The 22,535-nt window shown below is 37.3% G+C and overlaps 1 pseudogene across 2 annotated transcripts in view; it reads right to left on the bottom strand.

The window, feature by feature from the left end:
* The window catches only part of LOC150080143 (sex peptide receptor pseudogene), a 275,783-nt pseudogene that overhangs the window by 47,882 nt on the left and 205,366 nt on the right, over positions 1–22,535 (bottom strand). The window contains exon 1 of one of the 2 annotated variants that reach the window (XR_016547437.1): positions 16,982–17,083. The exons of the other annotated variant lie outside the window; for it this stretch is intronic. The product of XR_016547437.1 is annotated as a sex peptide receptor pseudogene, transcript variant X2 (transcript). Of the gene's footprint in view, positions 1–16,981; positions 17,084–22,535 lie in introns of those variants that run through there. 2 annotated transcript variants of the gene reach the window in all.

The raw sequence follows: 22,535 nt of genomic DNA, 5'->3' as shown, positions 1-22,535 counted from the left end.
TGACTTGACTCTTTCAGACAGCTTCTAGGTATCTGAGGGAGTCTAGCTCCAGGTTTGACCATTCGTATATCAGAATATTTCTCAGCTGCTGTTTTGTGGTTAGTAGAGAACTGCGAAGACGAACTGGTCATTCTAACATTTCCTAGACATTCTCAATTTTATTCAAATCTGTTCAATTTAAATGTTCCTCGAACCATTAAGATACAAATTTCGCACAGTGGATAGTTGCGTTTTCATCTTAAAAGAATCCATTGCAATCCCAGTAAAAATGAAGTATGCGGAGTAAATTTCATCCAAACGACAGAAAGGTATTCATTGGCTGTAACTACCTTCTAACAGAATGAGCAGTCCAGTCAGTACCATCAGAATATACTCCATATCAATGATACTACCTCTAGCCATTTAAATGGTGGTCACGAGTCAGTTTGGATCCATGGCTTCGTGTGGTCCCGCCACACTTTCACCCTACCATCGATGCAAAAAGGTGTAAATCGAGAGTCGTCGCACCATACGTTCTACCGTTCCACAGTCTAGCCTTGGCGTCGGAGGCACTACTCCAGTCAAACCTTCCGATTTTCTACAGAAAGAAGCACCTTTCTGAAAATCGGAAAGATCAGCTGTCTTCCCCAAGACCGGATCGATTAAGAAACTCTAGAAAAGCGTAGAGTATTTATCCGATACCAAGGAATTTAAGATACCATATGACAATTGCATACTACGTTTAATTGTCTGTTAACGCCATTTGCAAAAGGTTTCTGATTTTTTGCCCAGTGGATGTACGATTCAAACAACTTTTGGATCCACGTCACACACACGCACACACCATGTGATCTCTTCAATTTGTATATTTTGTACAGATTGGTGCCTATAGCCAAACTTCATGGTCCATGGTCCTAATAAATTGGTCTGGCAGTGTCTGTGTTTATTTCGAGCTTTGTGTATGGAAGATTGCTACTGTTAGAGCAAAACCATATAAAGACTTAGCGTTTAGAAGCTGCGTTAGTGTATAGAGCCATCAATATTTCTATTTTCGTAGATCCTTGAATCAGTGGTGACACTGAATGGAGTATGATAATTAGCATAGTCTATAAAAATATGCACTGTTCAATAGTTCCTCCAATAATATTAACCAGTACAGGGCTGTTTATGATGCAGCCAGCATAAAATATTGGATATTTCTATTTCTAGAGTTATAAACAGGCATTTGTTTGTGTGGACGATAAGGCTAAAACTGTTATAAAATCGAATATAAACACGCCAGTTATATTGTAAAATGTCATTTAATGGGGAGCATCATTCAAGCTAAAGGTTTTCGTATTGAGTGAAGGCGAAATGGAAAGGCAAGTTGCTCCTGCAAGATACAGTGTGCGTGTGTGTGTGTGCACGCGCTGTTTAGTTTCAGACAGTGAAGAAACACTTATTTTTCTGTCTGGGTTTCAACTATTAACTCTTACTACCATACAGAAAGGTCAGAGGTCGTCTCTGTACGGAAACGGGAGCTGTACAGCACGTCGGCGTCGTAATTCTACATCCCACCAGATGCTTAAGATTTATGGTCATGTTATGGCATTCCTACACAAATTACTAATTCGGCTTGTTGAACCACGAAGACATTGTTTGTCAAACTATAACTCAATACTTCTCCTTCCCCTTCTGCCTTTTCCCAGTACCAATCTTTTACTTACTAGCGACAAGTAATTTTTCCTCTTGTCTTTCCACTAACTGTTGTTTGTTGCGATCCTTGATTTTGACAAATGATGTGTGCAATATTTGGACCAATTACGAGCAATTACTAATATGAGTCGAAAGTAAAAAAAATTACGAACATGCCTAGCGTTAATAAAAGTGATTTTAGGGATTGATAAAAAAATAAAATCTGTACTCAGAAGGCTATTATATGGCCAATGCTCATGCGCGACTTGTTGTCTTTTGGTGGGTAACTCGCTGCATGTATTGACAAGTAACGCAGAAGAAACGAACTTAAAAAAAAAAAAAAGGCATCGTTATAAGCGAGTTTCACTATACAAAGTAAAATGGCAAGTTTTAATTCGGCAATTCAGCATCATTTCGATATTTTATTATCGCGGTGGGTTAAGAATATTAAGGTAATATAAGAGTTATAGTACAGACTACACTGGTGGACAGAAATCATGGGATACCTATCTAATAAGGAGTAGGCCCACCTTTCGCCCGAATAAGGGCAGTCACACGGCGAGGCATTGAGTCTACTAGTTTATGAAAGCGTTCCACAGGTATTTCCATCCATGCTTGCTGCATCGCTGTTCATAATTCCGTCGCATCCACAGCATCCAAAAGATGCTCCACAGGGTTCCTATCCCGTGAACGGAGAGGCCATTCCATGGTGGTAAAATCTGCGGAATGCTCTTCGAACCATGTTCTAGTCACCACGGCTCTGGGGAGAGGCACATTGTTCTGCTGGAAGAGTCCATTGTCCTGTGGGTGCGTGATGACCATGAAGGGATACAGATGGTCTGCAAGGATGGACATGTAACCTGGACTATCCAGAGATGCGTCTAGACGTACCAGAGGTCCCAACATGTGCCAGTTGAACACGCCCCAGACTGTTACCGACCGTTCACCTGCCTGAACAGTTCCTTGTTGACCTGAAGGGTGCATAGTTTCGTACGATTTCCACCAGATATGCTTTTTGATCCCTCATCAGATATTTATTTAAAAGTAGTGAAAAAAAAGACAATTCGTGGTAAAGGGGGGGAGGGTTGTGAGCATTATTACAATTCGATTTACTCTGTATGAGTAATTAAAGATTATAAAAATTACGATGGAAAAACATTCATATCAGTTTTCTTTAAGCAGCTGAGATTTGTGTTTCGGTCACACCTAAAAAATAGCTTTTTGGACGAAGAGAAAAAAGGTTGAGATATTAATTGTTATTTCGTGTCCACTGACAAGGACATTTCACTTGCAGAACCGTTGGCCAAACTCCAGATTTTATCTGTTAATTTGTTCAATTGCTTTAAGTGGATTCTCAGGTCTTAGATTAGAGAGTGATTTTATTTCCAAGAAATAATTGTTTTTGGCGAAAGGAATATTTCCAAGTATTCAACGATTAATGGGATAATTTAATCTATTTTAATCACGCCATCAACCTCCTTCGTGACGTTACTTAATGGGCAATTAAAGTCCAAAAGCAAAATACGCGAAATTACAAAAAAAAAGCCTTTTTAAGCCTAATACCTAGAAGACATTTTTTATTCGTTCACTTTAAAAGACAAGAATCCTATTTCACTGATAACGAACTGAAGCAAATACTCACTTTTAGCTCATCTCGCATGCAAAGGTGAAGTAAAAGGTAAATTCTCCAGGGGATAAAACCCCAGTAAAAGAAAATTATTCTAAGATTCATGAACATCGACTGTTATCATATGGTGTACAGTTACCATAGTAATCTCGGTTGGTGAAAGAGAATGTGATTTCTACTTCGCTCTTTGACACACACACTGTCACCTTTTCTAAATATATACCGTGTTGCCATGGAAGTGTAGCTTGTTCATTGTTACCATGGCAAAGATGGCGCAGCATCACTTGGTTACTACTTAAATTTGTGGGAAAGGTATTACATTGAAGTTTAAGTGTTCTTCCGTGGCACGCGTCTTCAGTTTGGAAAGGTTTCTGCTCTAATCTTGTTAGTGACAAGAATTTTGTTTATTGTTTTTTTTTTCCTAGGCCTTTCCAAGTCCTTTCCATCCGCAGTTATTCTCAGAAGGAGAAGGAATATTTTTTGCAGAAACTGCTCTTTTTCACTACACCAAAATAAGCAACCCGACCTTTAAATTATGCACGATTAGCACGTATCTTCGACGTAAGCCTAACAAATCACATCATCACTTTTTGTGAGGCCCTCCTACTTTCATTTCCATTTGTTCGTGATTATAAATGTTTAGGATTAACTTTACTCAAGGTTTTAATGTGGATTAGGCGAGTTATGTAATATTCAGGGAGATATTTGCAACCTTTATATGTTGTAAAGAAATAGAAACACCAAAAAAATATTTGCGTCCAATTTTAAAATCTTTTAATAACAAAACCGCATGTACAATCAGTATTTTAATTATAGGTAAGGGTATTAGTTGTATTAGTAACAATAGTATCATAACAGCTAAATAATTCAAGGAAGAGCTCTCTTCTGCTATTGAAAATATACCACCCTCTTTCATACTGATTCTTTTCAGGTAGACTCAGATCCGCTCCACTCTCCAACAGCTTGAAAGTTAATAATAGTGGGAAATGAAATAATCCAGGTTGAAAGTTGTTGTAGTAGGGTTTTAGGACCACCAGCCAGTGGTCCCGGAAAAAGCCGAGTTTCCGGGAGAAAAAACCATGCTACCCTCGCTTGAGTCCGATTACTTCAGCCACGTTGTGAAAAAAAGCCCCTAAAAATTCCTCATGCCATCGATGAAACTCAAACTCAGGTCTTTTCCACCCGGTTTGGGGAGGATGGCGATCCTACCAACTGCGCTACCCATGAGGGTCCAGATTAAAAGATAATCCAGACTAAAAGCCTTCGGAGTGAAGAAAGACTGTCTTATGTTCGTAATCTGATGTGGCTATCCCACTGAGCAAGCCAAAAAACGGGAATGAAGTGATGTGGTCGCAACCCGTGTTTTTATAAGCATAAAAAATTTGCATAATGTGCTGCTCTATAAAGCGGTAGATCGATTTCTATTGGATACTCGGAATTTGCATGCCAGAATACTTATTATATGAAATATTCGCGTTCGGCGCGAGACAAATATTCATGAAAAACATTTTGCTGTGTTAATTTTTTCGAGCAGTGTATGTACCTAAAAAAACATACCTAAAAAAAACGTTGATCATCTTGAAAGGGACCAAAGACGGGTAACCTCTTGGTAAGATCTGCAAAAGGGCGTCCAAATGAGGAAGGACTTTGTCTACAAGACTTTGAGAGGGCATACTAAAATGAATGAAGGTGACATTTTTACTGTTACAAATGATTCAACAACTAGGGGGCCATAAATTCAAATTACAGCGGGGGAACAGGTTTAGACTAGACTGTAGGAAGTTGTCTTGCACCAGCCAGTTGTCAATTACTGGAATGAGTTTTCCAGCCTCAAATACCCACAGAGTTCACAAGTACCTTGAAGAAATTCAAAGGTCAGCTGGGTAATTAATACGTGAGAAGAGAAACACTTTTTTTAATATATAATTTTTTCTTGTTTAAACTTTTTTATTTTATTTTGTCGGGCGTAGCAAAGGCCTCTGATTGAAAACATAAATAACATATTTGTAATACTAATAACACAGCGAAATGAAGAGAATAAATCAATACATAATTATATTTACTTTACAGACCTCTTTACTTTTTTTATAATAAGTAAATATACTTATATATATTTACTTATAAATAATAAGTACATGAAATGGGAAAAAATTCGCATGAGATGCAGCCTAAACAGACAATTAGAAATCAAAGAAGAAAGGCCCAACGAGCGGCAGAAAGCCATGCGAATCTTTACAAGGTTGCTGCGGAACTTCGCCCATGCAGCGAATCCACGGTAATATATCATGGTTCAGTTCTTGCAAGAGCGGAGTTATAGCATCCTTTTCTGCATGCGTAAATGTACCGTTCCAATGAGCATGGAATTCATTAATATCAGCAGCATTTCGACTTAATGTTTTCTTTTTCGCGAGGAGAAAACTTTCTTCGCACTGAACTTCCATTTTCCAGCTATCTCTCCCAGTGGAGTTCAATCGATTGTGGAATTTCGAAATTAGCAAAGTGGTTATCAAATATCTTTCCAAGACAGGCGAACGCAGATCAATAAGACAGGCAGTCAGCGCTACCTGCATGTATAGGTTGGATGTCAAGGACATGGTTAATGTCCACTATTGTCATTTTACTTCGTCTAGGAGAGGGTGACGTAACGTGACTGGTAGAGCGAGAAACGTGCTGTTCACTGACTTGGTACACGATAAAAAATGACATATCCGACGTAGCCCAATGAGAGCTTTGAGTATTAATTCTTATTATTGCTTGGACATATCTTTCTCTCTTCTATAGCAATATTAAAGAAATTCAGTCATTGAACATCAGTGAGTCATGTTTGTTGCCAGTCGATGGGCGAGAATGAACCAGCAATAAGTAAACATTAAATTTTAATCAAAGCTCAATAAAGGTACAAAATTGCTTTAAATTGTTTTTCTACTCCTCTGGATTTGTCAAATGATGATTTTAATTCAAAGTTATTTAACAGTCATAGATAATATCGAATTGTTTTCCTCTATAAATAAGTAAACAAATAAACGAATAATGAGTTCATAGCATAGAATATCTGACAGTTCAGTAAGTTTTCAATTTAGAGTTTTGAACTCTTTCCCCCTTTTCTTTAAAGAAGTATTCGAAACTACGCGTTCCGAATACCTTTGCAAAGAGTGTATTTTGTAAAATGAAGTTAACTTTCGAAAATTGTTTACAGCTAAACAATTTAGGAACTCGTCCGATTTTTCCTTATTGTAGACAGTCTAGAAAATGGTAAAAAAAATTGAACGAATGAAAAGAATTAAATATAAAGATGAAAAATGGCAAAAAAAAATATAGAGATAGGGAAGAAAAAGAAAAAAAAATGAAGGCTACAGGAAACACCTTTTCGTTTCGGTTCTTTGTAATATTTAATTATAATTTAAACTTACACGTTGCAAGTAGCTTCCGTTAGGTGGCAGTTCACTATTAACAGAACCCATTTAGCAAAGACGATCAATGGCTGCCAGCCAAAGACAGTTTAATGATCTTAATGAAATAATAACGATCGTAATTCATATTCATTTCAACCCTTACAGGTATTTTGCATTTAGGAGCGAAAAATATGTCAGAAGCAACGATTTTTCTTTGTCATCGTTTCTTATTAGAAAGTATACGATAAAGATATTCACGTTAAGTTATTTTACCCTAGTGAGTAATTATGTTAAGAGGGCATCAACGAAACCATGTTCAAGGAAGGATGCCATTGTTCCTTTGGACGCTAAGCCTCTGATAGGTGGAGCCACTGTTCAAGATCCGAGGTGGAAAGCCAGAAGGGGTGAATTTTGATGACTTCACTAATGACTTTGTAATGCCTCAAATGAAGGCACAAAAAATCCGATCCGAACTTTGGGGATGTTTTGAAAAGCCTCAAGGAGGTGGATAAACGCCCAGTGACGTGATGAAGTGGTGGGATCAGTGATGGAAGTAGAGATAATGCTTCATTATCATTGAAGTAAATTAGTGAATAAAGTCTCCGGTAATTATAAGATTCTTCCTGTGGCTTTCTTTTGGTGTTTGTTATTGTCAAAGGACTTTTTTCTCCCCAATCGAATTTGAACATGGGCTATTATATAAGGATTATCAGCGAGATTACTCAGAGAAAGATGCACAGACTTTTTAGATGCGTAATGGCTTTAAATTAAGTCAGCTGTTTCGCAGTTAATAATCACAGTAAAGTATTAAGCCTAATGCAAAGGGAAGAAAAGAAGTTTTTTTCAACACACTCTCGGAATTTTAAAAACGATGTATTGGCTTTTTAAAAAAAAAATGCTTTTAAAAAACTGAACAAATCACTCAACAGAGAATTTGAACTTTTGAAAGAAATTATATAAAAAGAATATGTTAAGCTACCCTTTGTATTACGAAACTTATTCAAAATAAATGCCTGTAGGAATTTTAAAAACAAATGCTATTTGCAATGTGCTGGATTTGATGCCACTATATGTGAGGTACAGAAGCGGTTCAGGATTAGCAAAACGTAAGGGTCCATAACCTCCAAAGAGGTCTCCGTAGCCGAGTGGTTATGAGCAGGAGTGCAGTAGCACACGCTCTTTGAATAGACGGAAGTTCAAGCCCTTGACTGCTAAATACGGTCGATCTCCAACCCACACTGGATCAGCGTGGCAGATTATGGTTCATTTACCTCAACATGAATCGTTGAGGAGGCTTCCATCCTGCAGTGGTTTGATAATGGATGCAGTTTAGCTTTTTTTAAGGGTCCATGAAGACCACGGCGTCTAACGGTCTATATGGATAACAAATTTTTTATAAACATTGCAGAAAACTATGTCAAATAATACGTACACTGGCCCAAATATATGAGTACTCAATCCATTCAAAGCATTAAACACCTTGTAGGTATCCATTTTCCAGACGCTACAATTTGCAGAACTGAAGCCTTTCTTGGAGGCCACCCTTTCTTTCTTTCCCTTCACCAATCTCGTTACCCTTCTCTGCACCCGTTCCAGCAGCTCCAGCTCGACATCCTTCCTAAGACGAGGCCTTCAGACATGTGTGCAGCACTCAAGATGCGGCCTAATCGTTGCCTTTTACAACGAAATAATCACTTCCATATCCTTGCTAGCGAAATTCCTGTATATCATACACGAAATCCCATGAGCTCTCCGATCAACCTGCTTACACTACTCAGAGAACTCCGTACCTGACTGCACAAATACCACCCAGGTCTTTTTCATTTTCCTCTACTCTGAGTGTATACCACACAGTTGGTACATTAATCTGAGATTATTGCTGCCTATACGCAGTTTAGCATATTACTGGAGTCCTCCAGTAATTAGTCCACGAAGAGCATTGTCCATTAATAACCACTCTCTGTCTTCTCCCAATCAACCATCCCTTTCATGGCAGTATCTTGCCCTTAATGGCACACTGCACCAATTTATACAGTAGCCTTTTGCGTGCAAAGTATCAAAAGTTATCCTGAAACCCAAGCATATGATATCAAAATTATTTTTTGCATCCAATTCCTTTGTTACTTCATAGTATCCAATCGGAATGGACAGACCAGATTGCCCCATAAAAATCCATGCTCTCAATGCAGTATAATTGCACTCCTGTCTAGATGGTCCTGCATTATCTGTAACTAGTGACTCCATTACTTTCTCTGGAACAGAAGTTAAGCTAACAGGCCTGTAATTACTCATGTTACCTTTCTGAATTGGAGATACATTCGCACATTTACAGTTTATAGGGACCTCCTCAAAAATGTTCTAATAATTATGGCTAACGATTTTCTTACCTCCTTTGCTGTCTCCCTTAATATAACTGGATATGCTCCATCCACCCCAGACGCTTTTTTTATCTTTAGCTCAAACAATTTCTATTTTACTTTCCTCTCAGTTATCACAAAGTCATTTAGCTCCTTATTAGAGTTGGAGAAACTTCTGGCGTCCCCCACTCCCTAAAGAATTCGTTATATGTGGATGTAGATGCAAAATACTTATTCTGTCTGTCAGCAACTTGAGTAGAGCCATCAACAGTTAAACCATTGATGTCAAGCGGACCAATATGATGGAAATTGTTCCTTCTACTGTTAATATAAGTAAAGATGTTTTTGCTGCTTTTCTTGGCATCCTTTGCCAGTGACTTCTTTTAATCTGCCTTGGCTTGCCTCATTTGTGACTTGCAGACTAGTTTATATCTACCATAGTTTTTTGAATCACCTGATACTTTATATGCATCCATGCATTTTTATTCTCTACCACAAGTCTCACCAGTTCATCTAGAATTCCTCCTATCCCAGATATCCCAGCCAGACATTCACAACCGGATTCAGATCTGGAGAGTTAGGCGACCAGCGTAGATGTTAGAAATCTTGGGAATGTCCTCCTCGAAACAGTCAATACGATTTTTCACGGTGGATAGTTGTGTTGTCGTCCCGAAAGAATCCACCGCAATCAATATAAAACTGAAGCATTTCAGAGTGAAGTTGGTTCGATACAACAGAAAGATACGTTCTAACGGAGTAGACTCAGTCAACACCAGCAGAGCATATCCCATGTCATTATATCATCTTCAGTCTCTTGAGTGGTGGGCAAGAGACAATCTGTATACATGGCAACAGGAGTTTCACACACTTTCATCCTACCATTGCTGCAAAAAGTCTTGACGTTGGTGGCACCACTCCATTTGAATCTTCCGATTTTTTTGCACAATTAAAAAATCAAAATATTGGACTTTCGATATTTTTAAATCGATTTTTAATTCCATATTTTAATGGAAAAATCTAAAAAAAAATTTAGGAAGTGGCTTTTGTGTAGGTACACGACTACCACATCCCAAAGCCTTCAACTTCCGCCGCATAGTTCAGTGGGAAATGGGTCTTTCTTTTCCTAAATTGAATTTTGCTGCACACCGTACCGTCTATTCTGGCGCACAATTCGATTTATATTCTTGAGGTCTCGTTCTTGTAATACCAACTCCCTGTCTCATTTCTTTCTTTTTTTTAGAGCTGCATTCTCCTTATGTCCTTCTTCTGCTTTCGAGATGGTTGCTTTCGACATAAGTGACTTCCTTTGTTTTCTCACTTGTGGCTTCTGCTAAACGTGCTCCAATAATAACATCTTTCGGTAAGATTGCCTACCTTTACCATGACCGAATCGACTAAGAAGTCCTAGAAAAAACGTGCAGTATTTATCTGATACCAAAAAACCTGTGATAATACCATGTAATAATAACTTACATTTGCAAATCGTATGATTAATTATCAGTTGACACCAATTTCGAAAGGTTTCTAATTTTTTGGCTAGTGAGTTCAATATTGTTATTATATAATAGTAGAGAGCCACAACTTGATACTTTAAGAATTTTTCTTTTACGACTTTGGATTACCAGAATTGATTACTTATGTTTGTTTTTTTAAGTCAGGGTTCGTGTTAATGGACACTCGTTCTCAAGACAAGATTAATTATTGGAATTTCACTTGAAGAAACATTTCTGTCGTTAAGAATCGAGTTTTCTAGCCGGGTAATAAATGTTAAAAAAGTGTTATCTGGAACGAGGCTAAGATCTATGATCTAGTGTTGATTTCGTGATTACTTCATCGATCGTATATTCTGTTTTCATCGTAACCTCTTTTCTTGTCTTTCTATTTTTTTTTTCTCTTCTATGTTTCAGAACTTTTTTCTTCGTCTGATTCCGCAGACAGAAGTAATTACTTTATTTCGATTTTATTTCAGTTAAATATCGGGAGCACACTGAGAAGGAGGTATTTATAATTTGCTATCTATTGGTCTCTTTTATTCGGATCCGAGTGGATTCATGGTGTTCACTCAAGTCGATATTTTTTATTTCTGAGAAACTCGCTGGATGGCTTATAACTGACTAAAATCTGTACTTAACAAGAATCGCTCTCTTGACTTGATTAGAGACTTTGATGGAACCGTTGGAGACCAGAGGAAGAGGGCAAGGTCGAATGTTCTGCAAACATGTCCGTGTCTATTCTGGTGGCATGATGCATTGTTCTGTTGACGAATGCCATTGCTATTGTGGACAAACGGGTACGTTAAAGAGTATACTTGATTCCCAGTAATGTTCAGATTGTATTAATGAACGAAAAGGTCCACAACAGCAATGATCAATGTTGCATGGCCTGCTTAAAATATCTCGATTTAAAATATAAAGAAGAAAATTACATTCCACGATTTTTTTTAATCTCTCTCTCTCTCTCTGGACTTTTTTTTTATTTCAGCATATTCAGACTTTAGAAGAATAACCAGCATTTCGGTAAACGGCATGGATCGTTCTAAGACTTCCATCAAGAGTCTTCTCTTTCCATAAAATGAAAGGTAGCAGATTGAGTCTGATAACCTACTATTACTACTGTCTCCGGAAAGCTGTTGGGAGGATTATTCGCAGCGTCTGGGGGATCGCGACGGTGAATTGGCCTTGGAGGAAACAGTTTGTGTGACTAAAGACAATTGACTGCCGTGAGAGCATTTTATTTTTACAGGATGCCTTACATCAGAGTTTCTCTGCTGATGGTCAGTAGAAAAAGGTTCGACAGTTGTTGCTCCATAACCTTCGTTGTTACTTTTTATAATAAACCGTGTACAGCAGCATATGAGTCCTGAGTTGAAATTATTTTGGTAAAGTCTTTCGGTGATTAGCGCAAAAACTTGAACAATGTCATAAAGCAGGCATGTCGAACTCGTTTTGCACCGCGGGCCATATAAGCTGTTTAGCATTAGGCTGAGGGCCACATGCCTTCAATACTCAAAAAGTAAACAAAATACAATTTTTATAATTACTGTATTTAGTACATAGATAGCCTGTTTTGTATTCTACCTTAGTTTTTAAATTAAAAATACTTTACAATATTTAATAAAAATAAACAATAAAACCACAATTTATTATTATATCATTTTTTTTAGAGGACATTTGGCATCGTTTTCCACAAAGCAGATCATCAAAATTTGGTTGAATGTCTTGAGCTGATGTCATCTTTGAGATTGATGATAGATGGTGATCGGTTAATCTTGACCTTTCTGGAGTTTTGTTATTTTTCGTCGAAGACAACAGTTGCTTGCATAAGTGTATGCTCCCGAATTCGTAACGAAAGATAACATTTTTGGAAATCGATCTGCTGGCAAATAAGTGTAAAAGTCTGGAATCCCAACTTCAGTATATTTTTGCTTCAGCAAAGAGTCACTTTGGATTTCAATTAATTCCATTTGTAAGCTCTCATCAACAATTTCAATATCAATAGACGGGCGAATTAAAAAGACGAAACTGTAATTCACAGTTTTTGAAATCAGAAAATCTTCTATCGAACTCCATTTCTAACAACTTAATTTGGTGTGTATATTCTGTAAATTTTAAGTCAGGTGATTTTAACAACAGAGATTGGCAAATTTTAAAATGAGATTAGTTTTCTTTTTCTATTTGTTTGCGCCAAAGTAATAATTTTTCTTTGAAAACATTAATATTATCAAATAACAGTGTGATGTTTTCCTTTAAGTTTAAGATTAAGTTGGTTAAGATGACTTGTAACGTCAACTGAGAAAGCCAGATCCTTTATCCATTTTACATCTTTTAATTCAGTATATTCATAATTCTTTGTTTCTAAGAACATTAGGAACATCCAGCAGCTCGAAGAATCGTTTTAAGGCTTTATGACTCGAAATCCATCGAACTTTTGTATAATAGGGTAGATCAGTGTGTTCACTTTCTATGTCTTCCGGAAATGAAACAAATTGTCGATGATTAAGTACAGGTGCTCGAATAAAATTTTGAACTTCTGTAGATTGTAATTTTCAGGAAATACGTATGAAGGAAGGTTGTTCCAGAAAACGGCAGTTGAATGAATAAATGAGGAAGATGAAAAGTTGGTTCTGTGGGTTTGAAGTTGGACAGTAAATGGATGTTGGCTGGCGGCGGCACGTGTTCGGACTGTTTTGCAAGAGAGAGCGGGAATTATAGAAGCCAATTCAGAAGAACAGTGCCCATGGAAGTATCTGTATAAGAGGCATGCAGTACAAACAGTACGTCTATGAGAGAGCGAGTGGAGAGACTCTGTTAGAGATGAATCATTAATTAACCTAACTGCCCTCTTCTGAATAGAAGTCTGAGAGAGGTTTTGGGGTTCTTCTCTAAGATACAAAATCTTACAGAATAAAATCTTTATAAAAACCTTGGAAATTAGTTTATTTTAACTAATAGATTCTTGTCGCAAATTGAATAAAGTAGTTATATCGCGTAAGATAAAATATAAAAATTATTCGGCGAATAGGCAGGTTCGTGAGGGGTAAGAAATAAAGGCAAGGTCCGAGCCATGTAACGTCGTCATACTCGGAGAATAAACGAAGAAAACTACTGTAAAGCAGCATGGGTCCAAGCACAAACAGACGAATTAAGATTTATGAGCGGTCGAACTTAGAAGTGAAAGCTACTTCAAACAGGATACCGTCAGGCGCAAACAGGAAGTGGTTTCTTGACCAGCATTTAAGTTTCCTTAAATAGATGCTGTGGTCACTAGATGCGAGTTACGTGTTTTTAAAACGTTACAGGGTCAAGGGGTTAGATGAGAGGGGAGTGTTTTTATTTGCGATAATCGGCAAAGATCAAAGGGCACACTGGATGGGAGCAGATCCGGTTGAATAGTAAAAGGGGGAGTATTGAAACACATGTTTCTGGGCAGGCTGAGTAAGGGTCTTCTAACGAATGAAAGGAGAAGAAATCCGAAGATGAATATAAGATTGGAGGGAGCCACTGGTAACAGGCGTGACAAACTTGGAAGTAAGATGTGGGAGGAGTAGGAACAAAAAGAGTGAAGGGGTCAGAGAGAGAGACAAAAAATGTGGAGATTTTTGGCAGTGTTAGTGAAATGAGTGAAGTTAGTCAGAGTTAGAGAAAAAAAAAGAAAAGAATGAGTTTCTTTAGATAGAGTAGCCGGTGGAGAAAAGTGGCTAAGTTTTAATGTGTAGTCAGTTAGTAAGAGGGGTAGCTAAGCTTTAATATGAAAGTGAACAGTTAAGTCGTTGGTTTAATAAGTTAGTGAGAGAGGCAGTCGAGTAAGTGGAAAGATGAAGTTGAAATGCAGAAGTCGGTCAGACAGTTAGTCAACCAATCAAAGGTAGACTGAGTTTCGAAGTGAAGGAGTGACAGAGATGAAGAACATGTGCCGTAGAGAAAGGGGAAGTTTTGCAAGATCCTTAAAGTAGATGAGAAGGAGTCAACTCCATTATCAAGGAACGAGATTGCCTGATATTCCAGAGAGAAATTATGCTGGATCTGATGAAATCCGAAGCCGGACCAAAAAGAATACAGCCATTATGATCAGATGAAAATAATGCGTTCTTATGAAATAAAGGTACCCGAGACCCAAGAAGGAATCCAGTATCATATGTCGAACTCCCCCAGTGATTGTGAGATGCGACCCAGATGGAAAAGATCCACTACTCGCTTAGAGAAGGATGAAGGATGTACCGCGAAGTTCGCCAAGTTATCTAAGTAAGTGATTAGTTTACTTGACTACTCTCACCATCACACAAAGACTATAGACAGCCGATCACCAATTTATCAGAACTTTTGATTAAACACTGAGATATGTATAAGAAATACTATTTGTAATGAATAAGTTAGTGAACGGTATGAACTGAAGGACATTAGCCAGGGCAATTTAATAGATATATAAATAATTTTTTGGAAGGGAATAGATATATATAAATTTTTTGAAGTGATTGATACCTGTTAATATTTAGTTATATAAGTGAATGACTAAGTATAAATTTTAGAAGGGGATAGAGGGAATAGACGGATGTCAGTAACAGTCAAATAGTTAAGTAGTTAATTGTAGAAATTTGATAGGGGTGTAATTACCTAGATTAGAGAAGGTTGTAGGCTGTAATCTGTTAGAAAAATATAGAAAAACAAACCCCCACACTTCACTTACTTTTAAGTTCACATCACACCCACGAATAAAAATGTCCAGTTGAGCAATATCTCGAATGTCTGTACTTTCGTCAATTTCAATAGAATAAGCTTCAAACGAGGATATCATCGAACTGAGCCAATTTCTTAAATTCTTAGGTATTTCATCGATCCTATTAGATACTGTGTTTCTACTTAAGCTTACACTTTTGAAGTTTTTTACTTTCTCTGGACACAACACTTTCGCTTCTTTAATTAAACACCCACTAATAAAATCTCCTCCTGTAAAAGGTTTTGATTTGATTGCAATTAAACGTGATAACAAGAAACTAGCTTTTATAGCTGCTTTTTTTTTTCCAGAAGGTTTGGTAAACAAGTTTCGCTGTTTTATAAGAATTGATTTCAATTCTAACAACTTACTTTCACAACTTACTCTCCTAGAAATACTTCAGTTAGGGATTTGAACCTTGTCAGGTAATTTCATCTTTTTCTATGAATTTACTTTCTAGAGCTAAACATTTTCCTATCTGTGGATACGCTCTTTCAGACCTCTTCAACAGAACTCCTCACTTTGACCAGGAAACCAGGCTTCCACTTCATTAATTACATTCTAATTAGTCGGAAATCTGCGTGCCCGTAATGGTTTCTTCATTTTAGGGAAGATAAGAGTTCGGGAGAATAAGTTGGGTCTGTAGATTTTCAAAGCCATGTCTGATTGAAAAGTCCACTGTGAGAGCAACCTTTTGAGCAGGAGCACTGTCGTCTAAGAGGCGGACAACCTTGGATAGCTTCCCGAGTGTTTTCATCGTGATAGCCTCTATTAACTTTCCAAGGAGGTTTTTGTAGTGCTCTCCAGTGATGCCGTTGTCTTTTGGAAAATAATCTGTAAGGATGACCTTTAGATTCCCAAAAGACTGACAATGTGACCATGTTGGAAGACAATTGAATCTTGGCTTTTTTTGAGGGTTGGAGAAGCTGAATGTTTCCATTGTTTGCACATCTGATTTGTTTCCAGGTCAACAATGATGTAGAATTCACCCATTGTCACAATACGGTCAGAAAATCATCAACCACTCTCTAAGAAGTTCCAAAATTCTACGGAACATTCTTTCTTGTGGAGCTTTTGAGGAAATGTTAACAAATATCGGAACTCATCGGGGTGCCGTCTTAGACATGTACAGGAACTCATGCATTATGGTGCAAACACTTCAATGTTGTAAAATTTATAGTCACGCGTATGTCTTCCATGACTAGCTGTACCACTTTAGCCACAATGGGATGGGTCTTCCTTCTAAATGGACATCGGGCACACTGTTTCACCCGTACCTGAACTGTTTTTTTTTTACAATTTTTTAGTCTCACATGATGCTCAGTCCTCCCCATATACAGCTTTCACTTCCTAATGAATTTGTTTTGCTTCTTTGCCTTGCAAATGAAAGAATTTTATAACGGATCCCAACTCAACCTTCTCCAGCGTACCACCTCTCGCTGTATTCATGTGCTCTAGTTCAGTAATCGATGGATCTAGAAAAATAAACAAATATATTATAAATATATAAAAATAAATATCAAATATATGTATTTTTTCTTGATTCCAGATGACTCCTTATATCAATCCCATATTTTGGGACTATTGAGAAAAAAAAAAACAAATAATAAATACCCAATTAATGATACCAATGTAGACTCATGAATCAATGCAGCTGTCTGATACAAAAATAAACACACACTTCTAGTCCGGGCTACTTAAGAAGGGTAGGGGATATGTTTACAGGAAAGGTGCCTATTTACCTTTTCATCGGGTTAGCGACGTTCTGTTCTCTTGACGAGGTAGACACACGTCCGACGCGATGCAATCTCGGCCACCTTTCGCTTTCCCATTGAGCACCGCACTACCTTGACGGCAGAGTCAACTGTGTTCTCGCCAAGTGGGTCATCCTCGGAACGTGAGGGCGACCGACCTTAAGGCCTTAAACAAACAGCGGACTGGGCATTGCCGCGCGTAACCGCTACAAGTCTGTCACGATGCTCGGAGGTAACGTCGGCACCTGTGGAGTTCTGTCCTTACTCCGACGCTATTGCCGCTGTTAGTTCCCATCCGTCACGTGATCTGAATCGATAAGCTCACGGCCCGTTAATGCCATTCGTACGTAGGCTGCTGATTCGGGGGGAGGAGAGGAAACGTCTCGTGCACGCTGTAAACCTTTTCCCGTTTCTCGCTTCGTTTCTCAACCCCATTGGTACGGTGCTCTCTGCTCTCTCTCTCTTTTATATTTATTAAAGACATTTGCAGTCTTTAGGATGATTATTCGGTTCATTAGAAGACTATATTACGCTTATAGAAAATCTATGTACTACGCATGCGTTACTTTCATATAAACTCACACGTTAAACGGTAATTTTAAAATGCTTTAGACTTTGAATGGTGGTGCAGGCATTTGTGGTAAGTTAAACGGAGCCTTTGCTCTGTTGAGTTGCAGGCTCCAGGGAGAGTCTACAGTTGCGTATCGAGGTGATTGTCTTAGATCATGTTCGAAGCTACTAATAAAAATGGTTGTATCGTGTGATGGCACAGTTCCAGTTCAGATATTCAAATGTGTTTACGGTGTGCAATACAGAATAAATAATAAAATTTAAATTTTCTATCGATCCGATTCTAATGAAATTTGGAAAGACCCGACAAATCCTTCTAAAAGAGCTGAATATAAAATTTCATAAAAATCCATCAACTAATAGTCGATTCATTGCGTGCGGACGGACGGACGGACGGACAAAGAAATGACAATAGTCAAATTTTTCTTTGTTCGATTGTAATGAATTTGGAGTGACTCGATAGATCTTTCTAAAAGCCCAAATATAAAATTTAATGAAAATCCGTTCATTGGAGGTTCAGTTATTACATGCGGACGGACATTCAGACATGGTGAAGAGGATAAACGCTTTACGCATATATGCTAATTTGCCTAAAAACAAATAAATAAATATAAATAATTAAGACTGCCTTAATTAAGAAAAACTGTTGACGAAATTAGGGAAATGCAAGTGACCAAGGAATGCCCGAAACAGCAGAGTAAGTCTACTGCCTTTATTAACAACTCGAAATATCCATAGACAAAAAGACCAATTTTCTTAAGACATCGCAGTAAAATATGAGTTATTATTAATTAATATAATGATTAATGAAATTCTAAAAATCTGCGCAGTATTATAAACTCATTAGCCCATCACTACGAGTTTAATTAATCGCAAGATAACAATTAAAAGCAAATCTTAAATCGCCCAGAACAATCAGAACTTCTGTGAGAAATCGTATTAAGTATGGTAGTCAGTAAACGAAATTTGATTAATTAACGCTTCAAGCAAAGAGACTGTTAAAACGTTGTACGCACGCGCATTACTCTACAACCTTCGGGGAGGCAACTACCGATAAGGTCACGGAATTTTTTTTTGGAAGCTTTTATTAGTGGTGATTAAGCACCGTAACGTGCGCAATATGCAAAGTTTTGTTTGTGGTTGTACCGCTGCTGCTGCTGCTGCTGCCACCTGTGAGATTTCACTTGGGAAGAAAATGAGCCCCGCAATAATCACAGTGACACAATACACGCGCACGAACAGACAGAAAAAGTAATTATTGCTTGATGAAGTGGCTTGTTGGGGGTACTGGTTGAATGCGTTTATCGATCGACTATTGATTAAAAAAACTGTGTGTATTCGTCTGACCTTTCTCGTTTCGGCTGTTCCACTTTTTTTTTTTTTTTTTAGTAGCGAGTTGGGTTGGGTTTCTTTCTTTTGAAGCCCTCTTCGGGTAGTGTGCATTGCCACCCACCGAAGAGAAGTGCACTAAATCCGTTTTAGTTTGAAGGAATTCTCTAATTATCCATTCTGTACTCTTTAAAAAATCGAGTCCGCTGGATTAATTTGGACACTTCCATGTTGTTCACAGCACAACACGAAGTGTGTGACAGCCACAGTTCCCGCCTCATGTTGAGTGAGTATTCAACGTCCATACTTAAAATGGTTTAATTTGAAAGACTTTTAATTGTTGGATTCTAATTATTAATTAATTTTAATTCAGTAATGGAACGAACAACAAAAATAAATCAGAAAACCGTGGCACATAAATAATTAACTGAAAGCGCATCGGATTAATTAAAAATAAATATAATTCTAAATAGCAAAGAAATGTAAACTTAGTTCACTAAATACGCTTTGGCGTTAAAATATTTATAGTAAGAAAGCAAAGGAAAATCCAGAAGGTGGGGTGGTTCTCAAAATGTTTATAAATTGACAAATACGATTACTTGAATATTTAAATATACAGTGATGTAACTGGTTACTATAGCTACATAAAGATTAAAAGAATCGCTATAATTTTTGCGATGACGCACGTGTTCCTATGACATTTATAAGAGAGAGAGCGAATCTCTTCTAAATTAGTTTTGAATTTCTAGTTTTGCCTTCCCTTTTTTGTTTGCGTCAGTGTAGATTGGCTTGTTGCGTGGTAGGTAGTGCCAAGTCGTGAACAGTGCAAATCCATTAATAATTCAATGTCAGGTAGTTGTTGTATTCAGTTTATTTTTTTTCTATGGCATGAAATAAAATGTTATTTTGTACAATCAACTTGTGGGAAATTTAAAAATTCCAACCATCAGCTTTCTACCCTTTGGCATCGAGTTCATTCATTAAATTTCATTTCCATCACAAAATCTGTTCAAATGGTGATAAAGTTTAACGGACAAACAGAATTATAAGAGGAGAATGTTTAATTTCAGAAACCAAACTCGCTTTTGTGACATTTCCTAAACTATTTTTTTATTTGCCTTCTCTGCGAAGTAATTACCCAGAATTTTTAAATATTTTTCTCTTGAAGTATTATTTAGCCAGTTAGCGAGGGATAATTTAAAGCTTTCAAAAAAAGTGTGGTTTGTTTGTCATCTTGCTTTGAATATTTCGACCACGTTATGTAATTTTTCCACAAATAACTTAATGAATTTTTTTCATTGATAATTCTTTATGCATTTAAGTTTTTCACCTTTCCTTAAGGTGGTCGCTAAATGAATCTATTATGATCGAGAGAGGGATACTCCAATTCATCTATTTCTTTTAAAAAAATAAGCAATTTATTTGACTAAAATATTCTCTAAAACGTAAGGCTTTTTAAAAACAAAATCTCCAAATTATGATTTTCTTTAGAACCTCAAATTCTTTCTGTCCGTTTTTTATTATTTTTTAATAGGGTGTGATTATTTTACTGAGAGAGACAGAGAGCGAGAGAAAAATAAATCAATGAAAGAAGCATGTTTATGTAATGAAGTAAAACATCTGCTCAAATCTCATGTATATTAAAATGCAACGAAATGGTAGCATTATGCTAATAATAAGTGTGGAGAAGAATAATGAAAATTATGCAAACATGTGTAACATTAGATCAACACAGAATAAGGTTGGTCAGTTGGGAAAACAAATAAACTCACAGAAAATTGCATTCAAGGAGTTAAGCGATAAATATATGGTTATCGGACTGTCAGAGTGAAAGCTTTGAATATCCACGCCTGGCTGAACACTGCTGTAAGGATGTAAGACATGTTTAATTCAAGATGTTTAATTGAAACTGCAGAAAACGGAAAATCTTTTTAAATGCTCAAAGAGAACAGAAATCAGAGTAAACTATAACTTATTAGAATTTAACTTGTTTTTAGATTATTTTCTTCGTTATTTTAACTCGAAAATAAGGGACCTCTCAATACGGGAGGGACTCAACCTGCTTTTGCATGCTAGGACACGAATTTGTTTGCTCAAAGAAATTTCATACGTAGTGCTCTACCATTAATATCCATAAAACTTATTGGCTGAGAGTTGTTTACTTGGTCCTCGTGGATAGCACAGGTGATGGAAAAGACCTGAGTTCGAGTCCCGTCCATTACGGGAAAAAATATACTAGTAGATCTCCGAGGGAGACAGGAGTTAACGGACTTCGCGCAAAATGATGATGGGTGCTGCCACATTTCAACGGCACTGAATATTTCTAGGTCGAAGGTTGTTGATGGGTCTGCAAATGGAAGCGGACTGCTGCTGAAGCTACACCGTACACCAATCTACACCAACACCAGAACAATGTGCAGGACACTGCGCGATATGGATTACCATGGTCGTGCAGCTGTCAAGAAGCCACTAATCACTTTGACTAAGACCAGACACAGTTTAGTTTTTTGTGAGGCCGGCCATTCTTCGCCATAGTCCAATGGAAAGCTGTCCTTTTGAGTGACGAGTCACAGTGCATAGCCTATCAGTCTGACGGTAGTGCCTGCCAGACATTATCGTTCCAACAATGAAGTTTGGTCAGTCTGATGGTCCGGGATACTGGTTGCTTTGGGCAGAAACATGAATGCTGAGGTTTTTCTAGACGTTAACAATAATACGTTACCTATTTCGTACCTTTCTCGATGTGCTACAACGTTGCCTATGTTATGGCGGCACGTGTGGGTTGTCTTGTATCAGCAGGACAATTCTTCATGTCATACTGTTCGCGTTGTAACGGTCTGGTTTGAGGACATGAGCCTCAAAAAGTTGGAATGGCCAGCCTAAAGTCCGATCTCAATCCTATAGAGAATTTCTTGGATGAATTGGATCGTCTGGGAGACTGCTTCTAAACAGGGATGAACTCGTCGCTGCTTTGAAGTCCGAATGATGGAAATATCGGAGTTCATTTACAAAAAGTCTGGCGGAGGGTGTTCCTGGGACACTGGCGGCTGCGATAAAGGTTAAATATTTTAGTACAAGTTATTAGTTTTCCTGTAATTAAAGGTTATTTATGGATATTAATTGTAGGGCAGTGTATATGTGTGACCATTATCTTTCTTCACATAGTATAGGTGTGCCGCTTGAAAATTCATTGCAGATCGAAAATAATTTAGAAATATTCAGGACGCTAAAGATTTCTAAGAAGTCCGTACCTCTAAAAAATTCACTTAACTTTTTATTAAAATGTTTTGTAACATGAATTGGAAGAACAGTGAAGGTTATAGAGTAAGCCAGTAGTTCTCAAATTTTGGGTCGCATTTTTTTTTAAATTTTGCCTCTGGTTTTAAATGCAATTTTTAAATTTATTTCCAATTCAACAGATTTGTTTTAAAAACTTGTAAGGTTTTATCATTAGTGGTATATTTATTACCAGACTTGGACCCAAATTAAATTATTAGTTTTATTTATGGGGTCAGTGTTTGAATGAATCCATTTATCATTTCAAAGGGTCCGTAAAATTTAAGAACTCCTGTACTAAGCTTTAACTGATACACACATATTAAATTGGCAAGAAATGTGACTTGGCACAAACCACTATAATTAA

Source organism: Mastigoproctus giganteus, chromosome 9, assembly GCF_048544385.1.
Source record: "Mastigoproctus giganteus isolate SK-2022 chromosome 9, ASM4854438v1, whole genome shotgun sequence".
Lineage (NCBI taxonomy): Eukaryota > Metazoa > Arthropoda > Arachnida > Uropygi > Thelyphonidae > Mastigoproctus > Mastigoproctus giganteus.
This window is presented reverse-complemented; position numbering and strand designations above follow the sequence as displayed.